A 22,518-nucleotide genomic window follows, 5' to 3' on the forward strand; every position below is an offset into this window, starting at 1 on the left:
CTGTTATTTTATTACTTATCTAGAGGGTGTTACAGCCCGTCTCTGTGTCATTAGAGCAAGAAAGGAGCAAACCTCAGACAGGACAACGGTTCAGTGAATGGCACCCTCACTCATACTGAGGCAGTTTGGAGTCATAATCCCAGTAAACGCTCATTTCTTTTGTGGTGTGGAATGAAGCCAAAGTACCAGTAGAAAATCCACTCAGAAATAGACAGAATTAGCAAAATCTGCACAATAAATAGGCAAGCAGTCCATACCATGTCCATGGTGTTGTGACGTAGTACCTCTAATCTTCTTCTTAAAGAGAAGTTAACTTAAGGGTACAAAATTTACAAAGTCATTGACACAGTTGACTAAACTGTATTCTTTAAGAGATGCCAGGTTAAGAAAGGCAATGGTACTACCAAGGTGCTGCAGGACAGACGGAATTCTCTTACTAAACCTGAGACAAAGAGAGAAAATTACACTCTAGACCTTAAGTGAGTAATAGACCCTGCCAGGAATGTGCAAAGTGTACAGGTACCAACAGAAATAAGAGAGAGCAGTGGCCTGGCTTTGTTTACATATTATACTAGAGGGCAGGCAATCCAGCAAACATCAGGGTAGCCTGAACCTCCACTTATAATCAAATGTCTGGAAGACTTTCTGTTGGTTAGGTTTTAGCATAGTCTACCTGACCGGGAAAGCTGCTGCCAGTTTGCCCCTTTAAGGATAAGATCAAGAGATTTGTTAAGCCAAAACACCAAAACCAAAAAAGAAAACCCAGACACTACAGTCAAACATGACATTTCAAATCCGGATAAGTCTTTTCCTAGCACTCATTTATTTATTTTGAAATGTTCTTTTTTTGTGCACCACTATCTTGTTTGATTATAGTGTGATTATATCACGAGTTACAACTGTCATTGACTTCATGACTAGCAAGGGGCTTAGTATGGCAATGGCCTTTCAACAGTCAAGAAAATGGCAGTGTCCATGAAAGAAGACAAACAAAATGGCAATGTAGTTATTAGTGTGTGGAATATTGTTATTAGTATTGACTCATTTGATCCATCTGGCACTTTGCAGAGTATTAAATTTATATATTTTGCATTATATTTATTGTTTTTCTGTGACACAATTTTGTTTCTGGAATTTAGATAAGGCATGATTTTTTTCTGAGTTGTTTATATTTAGCAACAACTCCTGTTGCCATCCCATAATAACCAGAAGTCACAACAGATGAAGTCAGTGTGTAGATGCTATTTAAGCTGGTATTGTGTGCATCAAAGTTTGTGAATAAATTCTAAAACAAATTTGTCAGTTACTAGATTTAAAAAAAATTATGGAATAGAGCTTTTTGCAAACTCTTTGTCTTACTTTTGGCTATTTTTTTTTTACTGTTTTTGGCAGGTAAAGTCAAGTTTATTATCATGTATACATAGTACAATTATATTATTACTTGCATGTCCCCTCAGAACAGCTCACAAAATACAATATCAAAAAGAAAATAAGTGTACATAGCATGCAACATATATAATATTTGAATTCTTAGGCTGACTGTTCAGCAACCTTACAACTTGTTCATATAAACTTTACCTGAATCTACTGGTGCAAACATTAATGGTCCTTTACTGATTGCCAGAAAGGAGGAGTGCAAAAAGTAGCTGTGCAGGTTTGCTGAAGTCTTTAATAAGACTATTTGTCTTTTTGTATGTCCTGAACAGAAGGAAGCTAGGTACCAGTAATATTCAGAGCCACCTTCACTATCCACTGCAGTGCATTTTATTCTTCAGTCGAGCAGGTGTTGTACCAGAATGTGATACCGCCAGTCAGGATGGACTCCACTGTGCACCTATAGAAGTATATGGAACAGATGGAGAAATAGGAACTGGTGAGCCTTTTGGACAAGAGATGAAATGTGTTCTGCCCACTTCAGTTCATCAGTGATGATACACACCAATAAATTTAAAGTTCACCTCTAATGTAGTAGGAAGTGTGGTCTGCAATCTCCTTCCTGGGGTCTATGACCAGGGCCTTGATTTTGTTAATCATTAAATGTGAAATTGTTGCCCTGCCACTATTGCCACCATTGAATCAGAAAGCAAACCTCATCTATATAAACTGCCTTGTTGTTGATGATCTGGTTGATGGTGGTGGTGTCATTAGCAAATTTAATTACTGAATTGGAGCTGTGTCTGGCCACATTGGCATAGTGGACAAGGAGTATAGAAGTGGGCTCAGCATGGTACCCTGTGGAGTGTCTGCGTAAAATGTGATTATGAAAGATGTATTCTTGTTTAGAGACTGTAATTAACGTTTTTCTTTTAATTTTGTGCATAAAGTCAGATAAACCATACTTAAACGAATTAACAAATTCTTAACACAAAAAAGGGATTGAAGTCACCTTATGCCTAAGGCACAGTTGACTGTAAAAATGGAAAGAGTTTGGGACAAAGGCCTAATGGTGGGAGGAAGAGCAAACTTGAAAGGAACCGATTAAGTCACTAAGTCACACATAGGGTTTTGGACATTACACCTCATGTCCATTCACACTTTTGGCTAAGCCAGCAATGCCTATGAACTAGTTCAGTTATCTCAATCATCTCTAGTGATTGGTGTCTTAAGTATTGTTGATTTTTCAGTTGTTTTAATGGTTTTGATTTATGTTCTTAAATACATTTGCCCTGCATTCTTGCCATTGTTTTGCTTACTTTATGACCTTGTCTGCTTTGTCACTCAAATATTTCTTCTTGTCCTCCTGCTACCCGATTCACTTCTGTAACTGCCCAAAATAATGTTGCCTTCTTATACTGACTTCAGCTCTCATTGAACCCTCAGTAATCAACTGAACGAAAACAGTGAAAAGACTGATCTTGAAACTTGACTGTGGGCAAAATAATGACTTAAATCGACTAACCATATTCTCTGACAAAATAAAAAGTTTTGAAAAAATGGGAAAATTGAATCAACAAGCCAAATAAATGAGTGTGAAGGACTGCTTTACTTGTGTGCTCTTCTTTATCTTTATTACATCCTCTATCAGATTAATTTTATTAATTACAATGATTAGTGTTCAAGAATCCTGGGTGCAAATGCAAGCTTGGTGACAGCCTTTGGAGAGTTTGTGTGTCTCTCTGTTTCCATGTGGATTTCCTCTGTGTACTCTATCGTTTTCTCTTTCCATTTTGTTGTGTTTTTGGGTGTTGCATTTACTTCCTCTGTTCAAATAATAATTAACTCCAAAACAAATGCTTCTTGTAATTTTTTGTTATCCAAGTAGCGTAATTGTAAGTCTTCAATATGTGTAAGGAAACAAGAATTTCTGGATAAAAAACTAAGCAGACACAGGGGAAAACATGCAAACTCCTCAGGCGTCATAACCAATAGAATTATTGGAGCTATGAGGGAGATCTTCTAACTCCTACATCTCTGGATCACCCATAAAAGAATACAGCATATAATTTTAAATATGCAGGGTCACAAAATGGTTGAGCAGGTAACATTAATATCTCTGTGGAACCTTTCTCAGCCAGGGTGGGCATTTATCAAATTCTCATCTGCTTCATTTCAATTACTACTCAGTAATTGTGCCTCCTCCTCTAGACTAAACACATCCTGGGCATTGTAAAAATCTCAGTACCCTTTAACTGGAAAGACATGAAAAACATGAAACTAATAATATCCAGAACATAATGCCTTCACTTCCCAGTCAGAGGTATCCTCTGTCGAAACTTGCTATGCATGTTTACCTTTCACAGGGGATTCTTCAAAGTTCTGGTGAGTTTGATCTTTTTAATTTCTTTATTTATTTATTAACCCATTATTGCAATTGGTTTATTGCTTCCACACTGTTAAATTCTCCCTTTCTGGGCTTGGTTTCAAAGAGCATCCTTGCCTGAGGGAGAAAGCCACATTTGTTCATGTTCATGCTCAGTCTTGTTTGTTATATTTCTTTTTTAATGAACAATATGTGGAGGGATTTTAAAAGATAAAACCTATCTTCATATATGGCTTGTACACTTTGCCAAATGGGGCATTGAAAAAGCTCTTTGTGTGCTCTCTGTGGACTGAGAGTCTTGATGAAGGGATAGATGACCTAAAAAGTGAAATTTAAATAGTATTCCTTTAAACATAATCTTCAATTTGTATTCTTTCATAGTTGGCACTACAAAAACTTCAATGAATAAACTAGTTACTGATTACATGTAACTCTAATCCTTACAACATTTCTAACTGGAATCATTTTTATACAATTTAAATCTGCAAATGAGAAAAGCTAATTTTACTGTTAAAGTTGATTTGGTTTACATCATCAGTAGGAATCTAAAACTGATAAAAATCTACGAATTTGAAGAGAATTTATGTCACTTCTCACCATACTATGTGGTGACAAAGAACCACAAATGAATGCCCTGCAGGACAACAGGGCAGGCCTGGGATCAGGAAGGCCCATACATGGCCACCCTCTCACTAATGGGGCACCCAGTAAGAAGTTAGATGAAATCAAAAGGAAAAAAAAACTCTTAAGTTTTTCTTCTTTTTAATTTCTATTACATATTTCTCTTTTGCTATTAAATATTAAGTTGTTACATATGAATATTCTAGTGTCTCTGCAACTTGCCTCCAAGCCATTCATTAATTAGTAATGGTGCAAATCCCACAAGACAATATTGCAAACGCGTAATTCAAAGACAAAGTCAGCTGGGTGACAGTATAAAGGCTTTTAGCACATCTTTATACCTAATAGCCTGTGAAGAATTATTGATATTTATTTTATATCTAGGAAAGAAATCACTGAAAGGGAGACTTAGCATTCTAATAAAACACAGCCTAACAAAAAAATTCTGTCGATCTGTATTTTATATTATGCCATTCTCCATCTATTTATTTATCTCTTGTCATGACCAGAAAACACACAGGAGCAGTTTGGGAAGCTACTGCCTATCCATTTTTATTTATTTATTTATTTTGGATGGCTGTCTTTCTTTATGTGATCTTGCAAGCTTAGAAATATTGCTTAGAAGTTTTACAGAAGTGTTGTGTCTATCACTTGCTTATCATGAATGACAAAGTAGGGTGCCTTTGCTGTCCTTATATGGTGATGAGAACTGAAGATTTGGGTCATGGGGCAGGGCTTGGATTGCGTAAGAGCTTGCCCTTTATTTTGAGGTCCCCTAGGTTGTAGATGGTAGGATACTGTGCTCAAATTCTTCTCCATCTTAACTTTCAGATCAAACCTGGAAGACTATATAGTCTAGAGAATATATCCGTGTGTCTGACACTATCTATCTATCTGTCTATTGTGACATTGATGCTATATAGTGCCCGACCCGACACAGACTCACACTGAGGCACATGTAAAACACTAAGAACTTTTATTTTTCTTCACCTGTGGGACACATCTTCCCCGTGAACCCCACAGGCAATACACAGTCCCAAAGCACTTTAAGGCAACACAAAACACTTTTCTGGTGGCACCACCACTCCTCCAGTCTAGCTTTGTCCTCCACCTCCCAACTCTGGCCCTTGAGTAGTGGCTGCAGGCTCTTTTGTAGCCCTCCCGGAAGTGCTCCAGGTGGTAATTGGCCTAATTAGGCTGCACTTCCGGTTGTGGCTGCATTCCAGCCCACAGAGGCTCGTTAAGCTGTGCAGGTGGCCACGGAGCCCAACAGGTCTGAGTCCTGAAGTCCCACATGTGTGGCCCCAATGTAATCCAGGAGGGCTGCCACCACGCGTTCCGGGGGACGTAGAGTGCATCCCATGGCTGCTCCCCCGGATCCAGTGTTGAAGGGGTGTCCCGGCCGGGCATGGGACCCAGCCGCCCGTCACACTATCTATCTATCTAAGCGGTACAGAAACATAAAAACACGTACCAGCAGACATAACAAAAAATTTTGTTATGTTTATGCAAAATGACAATAAAGAATTCTATCTATCTATCTATCTATCTATCTATCTATCTATCTATCTATCTATCTATCTATCTATCTATCTATCTATCTATCTATCTATCTATCTATCTATCTATCTATCTATCTATCTATCTATCTATCTATCTATCTATCTAAACTATAAAGACTGGAGAATGATCTTGTGTACTAATTCATTTGTAGTTAGGAATAATCCACTGTGCTTCACTTTAAAAAGATACCAATGCAGAGACCTCTAAGACTTGCTGATTTTCTGTGCGTGATGATAAATAAAGCTGGGATTCAAACATTCTAGGATCTGTTGATAGTTAATTGTTTATCAGGGAAATTCTAACTATTAGACTTCTTCATTAGTCATTCAGGCTGCCCATCATTTTAAAGTAGCAAAATATTTGATTCGATAGAATGAAGTGCCTGGTTACTGCATTAAATACACTTTACAAAAAAAATAATTTTTAATGCATTTTCCTCATATTTTATTGCAGTGGTGTTTACAGTCTGCAGTCAGAAGCCATACTTCCAGTTTGTTTGGTGACACTAAATTGGTCGATAATTAAAAAACATGGATGTGCACTGCAATGAGCTGGTGGTCTGAAGTGCAATCACTGGTAATGGGGCTGGCTTTGGCTAAGTTTGACTCCATATAGGGTAAGCTGGGTTCAGAATGGAAGAAATTAAAAATTGTTATGCCTGAAAGAACTGATAAACCTCAAGGGCTGATGCCAAGGTATTTTGTGATTGGGAGATCTACTGTATCAGTGGAAAAATACGTAAAGGGAGATGTGAAGTACAGTAGAATTCAAAACACCAAAATTCAATGAGAGCACCAAAATGACAAGGAATCAAACAAGAAGCCAAAAACTAAGTCAAAAAACTGGGTAAAGGTTCCTAATCCTAGACTACAATCATTTCCTTAACTTGCTAACAAATCCAAAGATCAGCTGTACCATAAAGTACTTCTTAAAAGCTGTCAGTATAGTAACATCGCATGTTGTGATGACAGCGCGGCACACGACCAATAATACATGCTGTTTCCAAAACCAACATGGCTATAACCATAAGGCAAATTAAGAATCAAAATGACATTGTGGTATGGGTTCCAGCTTCCCCGAAACCCTGCTCAGGGTATAGAAATTGAATGAATGAATGAATAACATTGTGTAACTTTTGGAAAATTAATGAATAATTAAGGTAACTAAGAGAAGGAAGATGTTCTCTACAAAACATATTTACATTTGTTTGTTCAGTTAAACAGCTACACATTTTGTGCGCTTAATTACCAGGTTTCTTCATGAAGAAAAGTAAGATTTGAAACAAGCAAGGTATGTCTGGATGACAGATAAGGCATAGCAATTTACTTTCTAAGACATGCCAGGCAGAATGACGCATGAGATTTTCATGAAATCACTACTTAAATAAGTGCTGACCATATTACTAGCTGTTTTCTCTAAACTGTGCAAAACATTTTGTTTAGAAGATATGATATATAAGCTTCTTTTCTCATAATAATAATAATGATGGATACAAAAATGGAAAATGATCACATAGATTGTATTTTGATGTCTTTGCTTTGTAAAAAGAGGAACTGATTTATCAGCATCATTGATAAATAAACTATCACTGGAGAAAATTTAAAGATGGGGAATTTTGAGAGAGATAAACATATTAGAAAAAGGAGACAAAGAAAGCGATAGGAGGATTATTAAAGAAGACACCATGTGAAGACCAGTCCTCCTCTTCCAAAAGTCACTAAGTCCTTGGCTGCAATATGACCTTCACTATCAACTTTTTGATTGCTCCAATGACCTTAATATACATACTATGCTGTATTTGTACTCACAGGACCTGGTAGGGTACAGCTTGGTCTGCATGGCCTAAGTATGAGGAAAAATAGGTAAAGGCTGCAGTTCCAAAAAAAACTAAAAAGAAAGTTAAAGACACAACATTCTGTCAGGTTTGTCACTAACTCTGTGGTTACGTATCTTACTGGAATGCTCATATATCCTGAAGAACCATAACTATCCTTTCCACCTGAGTTAAGAGTTCCCAGGAGCTTCAGTAGTCATTGGAAAAAGGGAAAAACAAATATGAGAAGAAGAAAGAAAACTGTATATCAGTAACAAATCTGATGCTAAACTCCAGTTGTGTCTATATTATTGAGTATCCATTGCCAGACTTTGTATGCTGGTCACTTTTTTTTTCTTTCTGAACTTAATTTCACTTTAATCCACTGGTGTAATGTCCAGGTTTTTTTTTCCTGCCTTGTACCTGGTGTTGCCAGGATAGGCTCTACCTCAACAACCCAGAACTAGTTTAACAATTGCAGGGTGAATATTTTATTTCTATCTTATTAATGTGAACTTAACACTGAATGTGGACCTCCTCTGAAAATGTATGCATAGAATTTAGAGAATTTATTCTTTAAACTATAACCTTCACCCTAAAAAAATACCTTTCATATCAAATATGTGTTCAACAAATGAGGGGTTACTTAATTTACTAATGGCTCTTAAACACCTTGATTGATTTTCTTTTTTTTGCCTTGGGTGATTACCTAAGCAGTCTGGGAGCCAGTGCTAGAACACTTGCTCATGTCAGCAGTAGCCTGCTTCATTAAGAGGAGCGCTGTCAATTGATTGAATCATTATTTTACCTAATAGTGAGTGCTAGGGAAGTAGCTCCTACATCATCCTTAAAAACTTGGGATGGGCAAAAAGTTTGAAAAGTGGTTTGTTAATCATCAGTGCTGATGGGTGAGCACTTTCAGACTGTTACGGCATTAGAACTAAGCTCATTCCAAAAACATTTTTTGAAAAAAAAAAAAAAAAATGTGATCCTCCAGCACATAAAGTACTTACTTGACTCTAATGAAAATACAGGTACAAAAAAATACACGTCAAAATGTTGAGTCTGGCTGGATTTTTGTCTCATTGTGAAATCGTCTCAAGTCTGACAGTAGCAATAATTAGAAATCTGTCTCTTTTATTGTTGGTGCATGTAGGGACTCCAGGTTATATCAGCCTTATATTCAATGATTGTACTGTCTTTATTAGATGCCTTCATATTGTATATGGGAACTGTCACCAAAATGACCCCTCACAGGGGCTACAAATTTTCATTACTCCCTTCTTTTGTATAGCAGATTGAGTTTGCCGAGCTGTGCACAACACCACTTCCAGACAGTGATTTATATAAAAAAATAATAATAATAATAAGAAAACGTCCACCTCCTGAAGACTTTTTTCATTGTTTAACAATAAGCAAAGAGGTAAACCCAGCCACAGGGGATGCACAAGCCAGTGTGTTTCTTCATGCCGGTCCCAAGCCTGGATAAATGGGGAGGGTTACTTCAGGAAAGGTATCCGGTGTAAAACTTTGCCAGATCAATATGCGGACAATGATACAAATTTCCATACCGGATCGGTCGAGGCCCGGTTAACAACAGCTACCACCAGTACTGTTAGCCAGCAGGGTGCTGGTGGAAATTGGGCTACTGTTGGCTGAAGAAGGAGAAGTAGAGGAGGGAGATGTGTCCGGATAGAGAAGGACAGGAGGAAGGTAAAGAGAGTGGAACTGAGGGTAGAAACTTTGAATGTTGGCAGTATGACTGGTAAGGGGAGAGAGTTTTCCGATATGATGGAGAGAAGGAAGGTTGATATATTGTGTGTACAAGAATCTAAAAGGATGGGGAGTAAGGCCAGGTGGATCAGAGGTGGATTCAAATTGTTCTATCATGGTGTGGATGGGAGGAGAAATGGGGTAGGAGTTATTCTGAAGGAACAGTATGTCAAGAGTGTTTTGGAGGTGAAAAGAATGTCAGATAGAGTAATGATTATGAAGCTTGAAACTGAAGGTGTGATGATGAATGCTGTTAGTGCATATGCCTCGCAAGCTGGGTGTTCGATGGGTGAGAAGGAAGATTTCTGGAGTGAGTTGGATGAAGTGATGGACAGTGTACTCAAGGGACAGAAAGTGGTGATTGGAGCGGATTTCAATGGACATGTTGGTGAAGGGAACAGAGGAGACGAGGAGGTGATGGGTAGGTATGGTGTCAAGGAGAGGAATGAAGAAGGTCAGAGGATAGTGGATTTTGCAAAAAAGGATGAGCATGGCTGTGGTGAATACATATTTTAAGAAGAGGGAGGAACATAGGGTGATGTACAAGAATGGAGGAAGATGCACACAGTAAAATTATATCCTATACCGAAGACTCAATCTGAAGGAGATTAAAGACTGCAAAGTGGTGGCAGGGGAAAGTGTAGTTAGGCAGCATAGGATGGTGGTATGTAGGATGATGTTGGAGATCAAGAAGAAGAGGAGGAGAGTGATGACAGAGCTAAGGATCAAGTGGTGGAAGCTGAAAAAGGAAGACTGCAAGGCTGAGTTTAGGGAGGTGGTAAGACAAGCACTGGGTGGCAGTGAAGAGTTGCCAGACATGTGGGCAACTACAGCAGAAGTAGTAAGGGTGACAGCAAGAAGGGTACTTAGCGTGACATCTGGACAGAGGAAGGAGGAAAAGGAAACCTGGTGGTGGAATGGGGAAGTATAGCAGAGTATACAACGGAAGAGGATGGCGAAGAAGAAGTGGGATAGTCAGAAAGATGCAGAAAGTAGACAAGAGTACTAGGAGATAAGGCGCAAGGTGAAGAGAGAGGTATCGAAGGTTAAAGAAAAGTTGTATGATGAGTTGTATGAGAAGCTGGACACTAAGGAGGGAGAAAAGGACCTGTACTGATTGGCTAGACAGAGGGACTGAGCTGGGAAAGATGTGCAGCAGGTTACAGTGATAAAGGATAAAGATGAAAATGTACTCACAATCGAGGAGAGTGTGTTGAGCAGATGGAAAGACTAGTTTGAGAGGCTGATGAATGAAGAGAATGAGAGAGAGAGAAGGTCGGATGATGTGGAGATGGATTAGCAAGGATTAGCAAGGAGAAAGTAAGGACAGCTATGAAGAGGAGGAAGAATGGAAAGGCCATTGGTCCAGATGACATACCTGTGGAAGTATGGAGGTGTTTAGGAGAGATGGCAGTCGAGTTTTTAACCAGATTGTTTAATGGAATCTGCCTGAGGAGTGGAGAAGAAGTGTACTGGTACCGATTTTTAAGAATAAGGGGGATATGCAGTAGTAGATATGTAGTAACTACGGGGGTTTGGAATTGATGAGCCACAGCATGAAGTTATGGGAAAGAGTAATGGAAGCTAGGTTAAGAAGGGAGGTGATGATTAGTGAGCAGCAGTATGGTTTCATGCCAGAGCACCACAGATGCAATGTTTGCTCTGAGGGTGTTGATGGAGAAGTATAGAGAAGGCCAGAAGGGGTTGCATTGTGTCTTTGTGGACCTGGAGAAAGCATATGATAGGGTCCCTCGAGAAGTGTTGTGGTATTGTATGAGGAAGGCGGGAGTGGCAGAGAAGTATTTAAGAGTGGTACAGGATATGAACAAGAGAAGTGTAACAGTGGTGAGAACTGCAGTAGGAGTGACAGATGCATTCAACGTGGAGGTGGGATTACATCAGGGATTGGCTCTGAGCCCTTTCATATTTGAAAACGTGATGGACAGGTTGACAGACGAGATTAGACAGGAGTCCCCGTGGACTATGATGTTTGCTGTTGACATTGTGATCTTTAGCAAGAGTAGGGAGCAGGTTGAGGAGAGATGGAGATATGCTCTGGAGAGGAGAGGAATAAATGTCAGTAGGAACAAGACAGAATACATGTGTGTGAATGAGAGGGAGGTCAGTGGGATGGTGAAGATGGAGGGAGTAGAGTTGGTGAAGGTGGATGAGTTTAAATACTTAGGATCTACAATTACAACAGTAACGGGGATTGTGGAAGAGAGGGTGCGGGCAGGGTGGAGTGGGTGGAGAAGAGTGTCAGGAGTAATTTGTGACAGACGAGTATCAGCAAGAGTGAAAGGGAAGGTCTACAGGACGGTAGTGAGACCAGCTATGTTACATGGGTTGGAGACGGCACTGACCAGAAAGCAGGAGACAGAGCTGAAGGTAACAGAGTTAAAGATGCTAAGATTTGCACCGGGTGTGACAAGGACAAATAGGATTAGAAATGAGTACATTAGAGGTTCAGCTGAAGTTGGACAGTTAGGAGACAAAGTCAGAGAGGCAAGATTGCATTGGTTTGGACAAGTGCAGAAGAGATATGCTGGATATATTGGGAGAAGGATGCTAAAGATAGAGCTGCCAGGCAAGAGGAAAAGAGGAAGGCCTAAGAGGAGGTTATGGATGTGCTGAGAGAGGACATGCAGGTGGTGGGTGTAACAGAGCAAGATGCAGAAGACAGGACGATATGGAAGAAGATAATCCGCTGTGGCAACCCCTAACGGGAGCAGCTGAAAGAAGAAGAACAACAACAACAATAAGCAAAGAGTTAGAAGGTGTGGGATAATAACAATCAAAAAAAGAAGCAGTAAAAATTTGAGACTGATATCTCACTTCTTTTAACTTATGAACATCCCCGGGTGGCATATTGTGAAGGGTGACCTGGCTGAGAAGTGTTTAATAAATGGTGACAAGGAAAACATGAACTGCTGCTGTCTAGTGAAAACAACAATGGAGCTTAATGCCATTGTGGGCATATAGGAAGGCCCTTACAAAAACCTTTGCCCTATAAAAAGTGCCAAGAAGAAACCTGTAGGCGTACCGATATAACAGTGGGATAAAAAGAAACATGTTGTATTCCCCTAAAGCTAACTAGAGTGCAACACATGCTCCACATGAAACAGATGGGACCTTACTGGTCATTTCATATTACCCAAACGTGCTTAAAAGTACCAGTGTCTCTAAGTTCAGGGGTTTAGTTGTTCCAGGGGAATCTCTAACCTGGCATCCCTATGATTTTTTAAGGCATCCCTGACAGCAAAAATTATTTTGTTCTATATGTTCACCCCCCAGGGGCTTTAAATTCCAGTCCTTTTCCCAAGCTCTTCTAATGGTGGGGCCTGGACTAATAGGTCATTGTTGGGGAAATGAAGTAGCCTAAAGAATGGAAAATATGATATGAAGTAGATTTTTCATAGATATGGAAGTGGATGAGCCAGCCACCCAAGTCAGTCAGCAAAAGATATATACTATGATACCAAGACCAGGGAGCAGAAAGGCCTTCTTTTGTTTGAAATACATTTATATATTGTGCTCGCCTGACAGTCACAATTGGATCAATGTGTGTTATATTATTTATTCATTTGAAGGAGACCTAGCCAGAATACTATTACCTTCACTTGCCACACCATTAATAACAATTATGTTGACATTTCCTCCCCATTGAACATGCTCATTATGTGGTCAATTCATTATTCTATTTTTCCACTAGCACCAGGACACGGGTGGAACTATCCTAATTCTGGTTTCAGTTTTATTGCCACTGCCTTTTTCTCAGCATCTTTGCAGTGTTGAGGCTAACATGCACCTTTGTCGTGATTAGTTTCAGTCCATGTTGTTGTGCAGATGACAATACTGTTTAAGCGCTGCTTTGTGTTTTGGTGATTTGGAATCTTTTTCTGGTGCAAGGGGATACAGGTGAATTGGACCACAAATGAAATACTAGCAATTTGGCCTGATAGTGGTGACCGATCCATAATGGAAAAGTGTATTGGCAAATACTGTATATAAACAAACCAGTAGAAAATGATAAAGTGAGCTGCGCAATCCTGGGCAGAGAATAAAAAAAAAAAGAAAAGTAAAATACGACAATAAAAAAGCAGTAGAGAAGACGATTAATGCTGCAGAAATTTCCTCTACATCTTCAATCTTGGATGTGATGAATTTGCATTTTAGTATAAAAGCACTTTTAGCATGTAAGCACATTTTAGCACTGCAACACCTTTTTGTACAATTCTTTCTTTGCAAGTGCAACTATTTTGTGAATACATCTGCAAAGGCATGGCCGTACTGTTTATAGTCCCTACGCCATTGCCAGTCTCATGATATGGTAGTCATGTGATGCATTGAGTAATCAATCATTCCTTGCATATAGAAGATCATGGTACACTGCTTTTATCATCCTGGTATTGGATTATAATTTTCAAACACATGACGTTAGCTAGAGTTTGTCAGAAGTAAGAAAAAACAAAGAAAATGTATGAGCTTTCCTAGGTAACTGGCTGGCATGTTGAGTGTTGATGAATGGTTCTGTTTTGTTCCTTGTGATTTTCCTGACCCCGCCTCGGACTGAGTCTTGTTTGTTATGGTGATGGAGAGTAGCAATGTGTTTACATGTTGGTCGGACATGCAAGTGAGAATGTCACTGTACTCTGTACACATTACTATACTATACTACTACCACTACTACTGTTATCAGAATAATTTTTGTTTTGTCCAGCATTTTCTGTTTTTTCACTACATTAAACTTTTGGCATAATATCATTGGATAAGTAGGTAAAAATCTTGTAGTTTCATTTGATAAAATGTATCTGTTAGTATTTCCTTCTTAAGCGTTCTTGCTTGTAATGATAAAAACATGTGGAACTAGGCTGTCGTGTGATATTACCACCAGACCCTTCACACAGTATTAATAAAAGTGGAAGAATCAGTTCCTGATATTAGCAGCAATGAAGGGCATATACAGTATACTGTATATCAGATCTTAGGTGGTTCCAAAGTGCCTGAGGCCACAATACAGTGCTGCTCCATTAGTGGCTAAAGTTGTTGCTGTACCCCTAAACTAAGTCAAATCCTTTCCACAGATTGCTGCTATTCTGTAGTCAGCTATGTTACAGAGCATTTCTGACTGCTTGCAATACTCACAAGGATAGCGGGACTTAAGAGAGGCCTATGCCACTCCTTCAGTATATTTCTTTTCGCCAGGGCACTGTCCCAATAACTCTTTTTCTAAATAACGGCCTCAACAGTCTCCTATTACTCATGTTAATTTCTCAGAGGGTTCTCCACTTGCCAGTGTATATAGCTTGTGCCAACTGTTCACCATACATGAAGAGAGAGAGGGAGTGCTTAGATTTTTCTGTGTTGAGCCTGTAGTACTCCCACTGGATATGCTTCCTGTTTGTACTACCCCATAATTTGTGGTGAAACACATTTTTTTCAAGCTCTTGCAGTTATGCAGTCCATCTTTATCCATTTTCACAGATATATACAGTAACTGACTGAAAATTTGAGCTGTCTTATCAAAGCCAAAGATGAAAATAGACACATGTCGTGCCAACACAGGCTCAAATTCCCTACTCCACGCCCAAATTTCTGTGGCTGGTGTCCTAATAAAGTATATCAGAGGGATGCACTCAGGAAGCAAAGCAGGCTGCTGGTGAAAAGAAACTGTCATGTGATTCTGACATGTTCTGTTTGACCTTGGGCAAGGCTCCCAGCAAACCCCAGAGGAAGTAGACTGCAAAATGACACTTGCTTTATAACATGAGCGGGCTTGTCACACTGCACAAAACCCACAAAGCTGCTGAAAAACCTACCATCTGTTCTCGTGTCTGAAAGGAGCCACCTCTGAAGCCTGCTCTGCAGTTCTACTACACTTCTGTCAAATTAATTTGAGTCCATCAAAATTTACTTGGGAGCAGTGAAGATTTACATAATGGCTTTGGCTTTGAACTTTCATATCTTCTTAAATTAGACAAGTTAAATTCTCTTATCTGGCATGTTGGCCTGAATGGGTTTTCTGTTCGGGAAGCATAATCCTTTGAATTATGTCTCGTCCAAAGACACAGCTGCTGGCAGAACAAGGTTCTCTTCAAACCCAGGCGCTTTGCTGAATATAGCCATAATTCTTGCATTTAAAGATGTACACTATAATAATTGTATTTTCAAAGTGCTATTTTTTATTATTGTAGCTGGCACAGTGTCTGTGTGAGTTTTTCTCTTTTTACTTTGGTTTTCTTCCCACGTTCCCAGAGGTGTGTGTGTGTTTAGTCTAATAGCTGACTCCAGAAAGAATATGATTGTGGATGTGTGTGTGAGTGAGTGGGCTCCATGTTTGACTGGCTTGATTCATGACTTACACCCAGTACTGCTACGATTCCCTGACATGTCCAATAAATTAAATGGATTAATGTTTAGTATTACAAGTTATTTAAAAAAATGCAGAAAAAATAATGCATATTGCCTTAATATACATATTAACAACGACAAGACAGCTTACAGACAGGAGGTCAGATTACTGGCAGAATGGTGCCAGGACAGTATCCTCATCCTCAATGTTAGCAAAACTAAGAAACTGATCGTGGATTTCTGCAAGCAGCTAAGAGAGCATCTTCCCACTTACATCAGAGGGGAAGGCTGTAGAGCAGGTTAGGAGCTTCAGGTTCCTTGTGGTGACCCTCACTGATGACCTTAAATGGTCAAGTCACACTACAGCAGTAGTTAAGAAAGCTCAATAATGCCTTTACTTTCTCAGGAAATTGAGGAAGGCCCAGATGTCACCTACAATCCTGTGCAGATTCTACAGGTGTGCTGTGGAATCCATTGTCACAGGATGCATTACATCCTGGTACAGCAGCTGCTCGGTTCAGGATCGCAGAGCTCTGCAGCATGTGGTGAAAACAGCACAGCACTCACCTCCCTGCAATCCATGACATCCACACCAACACTGTCATAGGAAGGGAAACAGTATCAGGCAGGACTCCAGCCACCCTGCCCTGCCACTATTCACCCATCCTCCAAACTGGGAAGCATCTAAAGTCCATCAGAACATACACCTCTAGATTAAGGAAGTTTTTACCCAACTGCAATTAGACTCATGAACAATCAGTAATCTTGTCACCTCCACTGCTACTACATCTGTTACATTGCATCTGCACTGGCTGTCACTTTTTGCATTTATTCTATATTTATTTTGTTTCTGGTGTTTGTTTGCTGTCTGCGGAGGCACATGCAAGTAAGCATTTCATTTGTACATGGCATTTGTACTTGAATACATGGCATTAAAGAATTGAATTGTATTGAAATGAATTGAATTGAATAATGTTTTGTATAACCTTGTTCAATATGCCATTGGTTTAACTGATCAAAAAAGCCTGAAAAGTTTAAAAATGCCTAGAAAGGGAATCTGGGTATATACAGTGCATCCGGAAAGTATTCACAGCGCATCACTTTTTCCACATTGTGTTATGTTACAGCCTTATTCCAAAATGGATTAAATTCATTTTTTTCCTCAGAATTCTACACACAACACCCCATAATGACAACGTGAAAAAAGTTTACTTGAGGTTTTTGCAAATTTATTAAAAATAAAAAAATTGAGAAAGCACATGTATATAAGTATTCACAGCCTTTGCCATGAAGCTCGAAATTGCGCTCAGGTGCATCCTGTTTCCCCTGATCATCCTTGAGATGTTTCTGCAGCTTAATTGGAGTCCACCTGTGGTAAATTCAGTTGACTGGACATGATTTGGAAAGGCACACACCTGTCTATATAAGGTCCCACAGTTGACAGTTCATGTCAGAGCACAAACCAAGCATGAAGTCAAAGGAATTGTCTGTAGACCTCCGAGACAGGATTGTCTCGAGGCACAAATCTGGGGAAGGTTACAGAAAAATTTCTGCTGCTTTGAAGGTCCCAATGAGCACAGTGGCCTCCATCATCCGTAAGTGGAAGAAGTTCGAAACCACCAGGACTCTTCCTAGAGCTGGCTGGCCATCTAAACTGAGCGATCGGGGGAGAAGGGCCTTAGTCAGGGATGTGACCAAGAACCCGATGGTCACTCTCTCGGAGCTCCAGAGGTCCTCTGTGGAGAGAGGAGAACCTTCCAGAAGGACAACCATCTCTGCAGCAATCCACCAATCAGGCCTGTATGGTAGAATGGCCAGACGGAAGCCACTCCTTAGTAAAAGGCACATGGCAGCCCACCTGGAATTTGCCAAAAGGCACCTGAATGACTCTCAGACCATGAGAAAGAAAATTCTCTGGTCTGATGAGACAAAGATTGAGCTCTTTGGTGTGAATGCCAGGCGTCATGTTTGGAGGAAACCTGGCACCATCCCTACAGTGAAGCATGGTGGTGGCAGCATCATGCTGTGGGGATGTTTTTCAGTGGCTGGAACTGGGAGACTAGTCAGGATAAAGGGAAAGATGACTGCAGCAATGTACAGAGACATTCTGGATGAAAACCTGCTCCAGAGCGCTCTTGACTTCAGACTGGGGCGACGGTTCATCTTTCAGCAGGACAACGACCCTAAGCACACAGCCAAGATATCAAAGGAGTGGCTTCAGGACAACTCTGTGAATGTCCTTGAGTGTTCCAGCCAGAGCCCAGACTTGAATCCGATTGAACATCTCTGGAGAGATCTTAAAATGGCTGTGCACCGACGCTTCCCATCCAACCTGATGGAGCTTGAGAAGTGCTGCAAAGAGGAATGGGCAAAACTGGCCAAGGATAGGTGTGCCAAGCTTGTGGCATCATATTCAAAAAGACTTGAAGCTGTAATTGCTGCCAAAGGTGCATCGACAAAGTATTGAGCAAAGGCTGTGAATACTTATGTACATGTGATTTCTCAGTTTTTTTATTTTTAATAAATTTGCAAAAACCTCAAGTAAACTTTTTCACATTGTCATTATGGGTTGTTGTGTGCAGAATTCTGAGGAAAAAAATGAATTTAATCCATTTTGGAATAAGGATGTAACATAACAAAATGTGGAAAAAGTGATGCGCTGTGAATACTTTCCAGATGCACTGTACACTGTCATGCTTTTTGTTGACTTGCACCTTCTGGATTTCCCTAAGGTCAACGTCACACTATCCAGAGTCTCAGAGCAATTAACAACTGCAGTCACTGGATCTTGTTGCCTCAGGAAATCGGATGTCATCACTAGGAATAACAAAAAGACTACACAGCTCTCTCACAATTTCTAAGCACGGTTTTATATTTTACCCTGAGCTTGCTGTATTCTGAAGGCCAGTTAACACTCTTGCCTGACAGCACTGGTTGCTGTATGCTGTATGGTGAGTTGACTTTTTTCTTTTTCCATTCTGTTGCAGTTCTACAAACATGAGCCCTCAAACACAAAAGGCTCTCCTCTGTTTGCATGGTCCAAAACACCTGTTTTTCTTCCTTCCTTGCAGCCATACTGTATACATTGTACTTAGAGCTAAGCTTTTACTAGCTGTTCATCTCTCACACAGACACAAGCCTATCCCTGTGATGTGATAAAATCTAACCTGATTTTGTTGTTGCAAAATGTAGAGTGCTATGACTGAGTCACTGGGAATGTCTTATTATATAAGTGGCAATCATAATGCTCTCCGTGACATTCACAACTCACTAAGATTATGCAAAATAAAGAGTAAAGAGTATGCTTTATTTGTGAAATTCACAAAAGCACTAGAGAAACGCAGAATGACCCTAGTTTATAATGAATGGAAACTGTGTTTAACTAAACACTTATTAATTCATTATGACTCATTCTTAATTAATTTGAGCTTTTGTAAAAGAAGAATACAAGTTTATTTAATTTTATTTCTAAACCTGAGTGAGGTGACAGGTTAATTAGAGATGAAAAGGAGAGTAGTTAAATGTGAGCAGATTAATTACATAGGAACTGCATAGACTGGCAACTGAAACAACAGGGCAAAATCAGATTTAAAGATCAGAAACAAACAAATGCCAAAATTAAATTGAAATTAGTTTTCTATAGCTAAAGATGTTTAGTTTGGCAAACAAAAATGGACAATAAAAAAGCATGTGGCTCAGTTTTAAATAAGATGGCCATCATAACATCATACGTACTTGACAGTTCCTACTGTCACATGTGTGATCATTCTGTGAGCCTCCCACAGGCCAGTTTGAAAGGTGCACAAGGAAAAGATTTCCACGTGACAACAGAAACTAATCCAAAAGCTGATTCCTTTATAAACCAATAGCTAGACAAGGATCTAGCTCCAGACCTTAAGAGCTCTGTGATTGAGAAACTGAGAGCATTTATGTTACGTGGTTTACACATGCAAAATGTGAGAGTGGTGTGGCTATGGCCCACAGTACTACATGACCATGGCATGCCCTCTACAAGACACGTCTACTCAATAGCCATGATTATTTGTGAGTGACATAACCCTCCCAGAAGCCTAATCTTAACCACAGTATAAGGATGTTTTATGAGAATGATGTTTGAGGTACACATTTAAAATGGTTGTGTTGAAAACAACACAAAAATTTGGGTGTATCACATAACATCAGTTTGATTGGCTCCTCAAAGGAGCAAAGCTTCAGATCTCTGTTGCTAGACTGTGTTGGATAATTTAATAAACTAGTTTTTAAGTGCCTGTGGTAAAATTTGTTAACATACACAGCAAATATAAAGCTAAAAAAACAATATGAAAATGTTACAGAGTTACTTTTGTGTTAGTCATATTGGTGTACCTATAGCACTCATTGTGCATATGTCGTATGTTGGTGTGGATGTCCTAAAAATCAAGGAGACCAGAAGAGGCAGGTTTGACAAACAGCAAGCTGGGGACTTACACTAGCTTGTCTCAATTAAGTCTGCAGCTAGACCATTCTCAGATTATCAAACTTAATTAATTTCTTCAAAAATGCTTGTTAGGCAAGATAGATCAGTGGCTAAAATGATCCGACTATAAAGCACAATATCAACATTTCTGTCCCCCACTTTGCTGTGTACTCCAAGAGGATGGATCAAAGAACTCAAGGGATTGACTTCATAGCGTGAACTTCCCATCATTAAACATTGAGATTCCATACACCCTCAGACATCATTGCTCTGCCATTTTTCGTTTGTGGTTGTTATGGTGCCTTGTGTCACTTTCCATATCTTCCAGTTGGCAGTGATTGTATTTCTAAGACCACTGTTACTGCACCTTCTTGTGTATTGATATTGTACAATGAAAAATATGCCATTACTATGCTGTATTGACTTTTCTTCTGTCTTTGTCACCTGCTTAATCTGAATAGTGAATCTAAAGTGTCAACTTTTAATCTTCATGAAAAGAAGTTAAAATGGGACTGTAAGTGAAAAATATTTAATTTAGACCATTGATTTGCCTGTCCTCACAAAAAAATCAACCAGTTGTTAAAGATTATTTTTCCAAAATAATTCTGGTGTATAAAGATGTATTGATATGGCAAATTTACTGTTATAAACTAGCAATACTACATCTGAAGAATATTTAAACATATGATCATTTGATTTTATTTCTTTGGGTATACTTGGCTTATTTTAAGCAATACACTTGGCACATATTTTACATGCATATTGAGATATGATAGGTCCTCTTCCTAGCCCCCTATCCCAGTAATAATCCTAAGGGGAGTAAACATTCTATGTTTATTAGATAAAAAGCACAAGAGAAGGATAAAAAGGAGAGCACAAAGTTCAAAGAGAAATAAATACAAGTTCTCCTTCCTTTCAGGGCTTTCCTTAACCAGTCTCGAACCCCAGCATTCCTTTTTCTCACTTCCCATTTCTCTATCTCTATCCTAAACCTGACCTCATATTCTCGCTAGTTGAAGTTTCTCCTAATCTCTCCTCTTGAGATTCAAGAATCAAGAATATCTGTGGTGCACAGTGAAGCCATAAAACTACTTCTAGAGTTAGGGTTGGCTTTACCACCTGTGACAACCAGTGTTTTTTCATTTCAGATGTCTCACTTATCCTTAACATGTCAGGTCTCCCAGGCAGCTTCCTTGCTTATTCCCATAAATTGCCAAACTTCTCCTGTCTCCTAGCACTCATGATCAGATTATTTTGGTGGATCTCTCAGGATGAATATTTAAGTGTCTTCTTCTGAAATCCTTCGGTACTGTGTCTCTTCAGAGAATCCTTGGGTACCACTGGTTTTGTCTTTGTGTCGAACGAGCGGTTGCTCACAGAGTCCCAAATGAGGCACATTTCCTGCTTTGTGAGGGAACGTCAGTTACAGCACTACGATCATGTGGCACGATTCCCAGAGTGTGATCCGGCTCACAGGACCCTCATTGTTGATGACCTGAGCAGGCCAAGAGGTGGCCCACTTAACACCTGGCTGCGGCAGATAGATGGTCATTTCGGGCGGGGCTGGACTGGACCGCATGTCTGCCTGAGGGGCTGCCATCCAGGATCCTGAGCTGTTTTATTGTGTGGTGGGTGCGGCACAGCAACACGCTGTACCACTGCATGCTCCTCAATCTGACCTGACCTGTCTTCCATACCTGAAATAACTACCTTACTGAAATGAAGAGATCTTAAAGAAGAAATATGTACTGACCATTACTGGTGGAATGAAACTCAAGCCCATTTTTGTTTACCTTGTGGTTCTGTGACTCTGATTTTGGTTTTGCCCTTTTTAGAACTTTTTTTTTTTTCCTTGCCAGTTTTAATCCACTCCTACTATTCTGACTATGCTCTGCCTCTTCCCTCTTGCTTTGTTTTCATTTCTCAGTCAAAACATCTCACAAACTTTGGGTACAATATCTTTACCCCTAGTTACCCATCAGTCCTTCATGTTCTCACCTTGGTTCTATTTTTTAAGCTCTGTTACCCATTGGCAAGCACTTTGCCACCTCTTGCCAGATCTCCTTGAACTTAATTTCTCTCTCTCTCTCTCTCACACTCCAGATAAACGTTCTGGAATCTACTGGATCTGGATATGAATGTTAGTATTGTGACGATGCAGGTTCGGCTCCACGCTCCCAT

The sequence above is a fragment of the Erpetoichthys calabaricus genome, chromosome 2 (assembly GCF_900747795.2).
Source record: "Erpetoichthys calabaricus chromosome 2, fErpCal1.3, whole genome shotgun sequence".
Classification (NCBI taxonomy): Eukaryota; Metazoa; Chordata; class Cladistia; order Polypteriformes; family Polypteridae; genus Erpetoichthys; species Erpetoichthys calabaricus.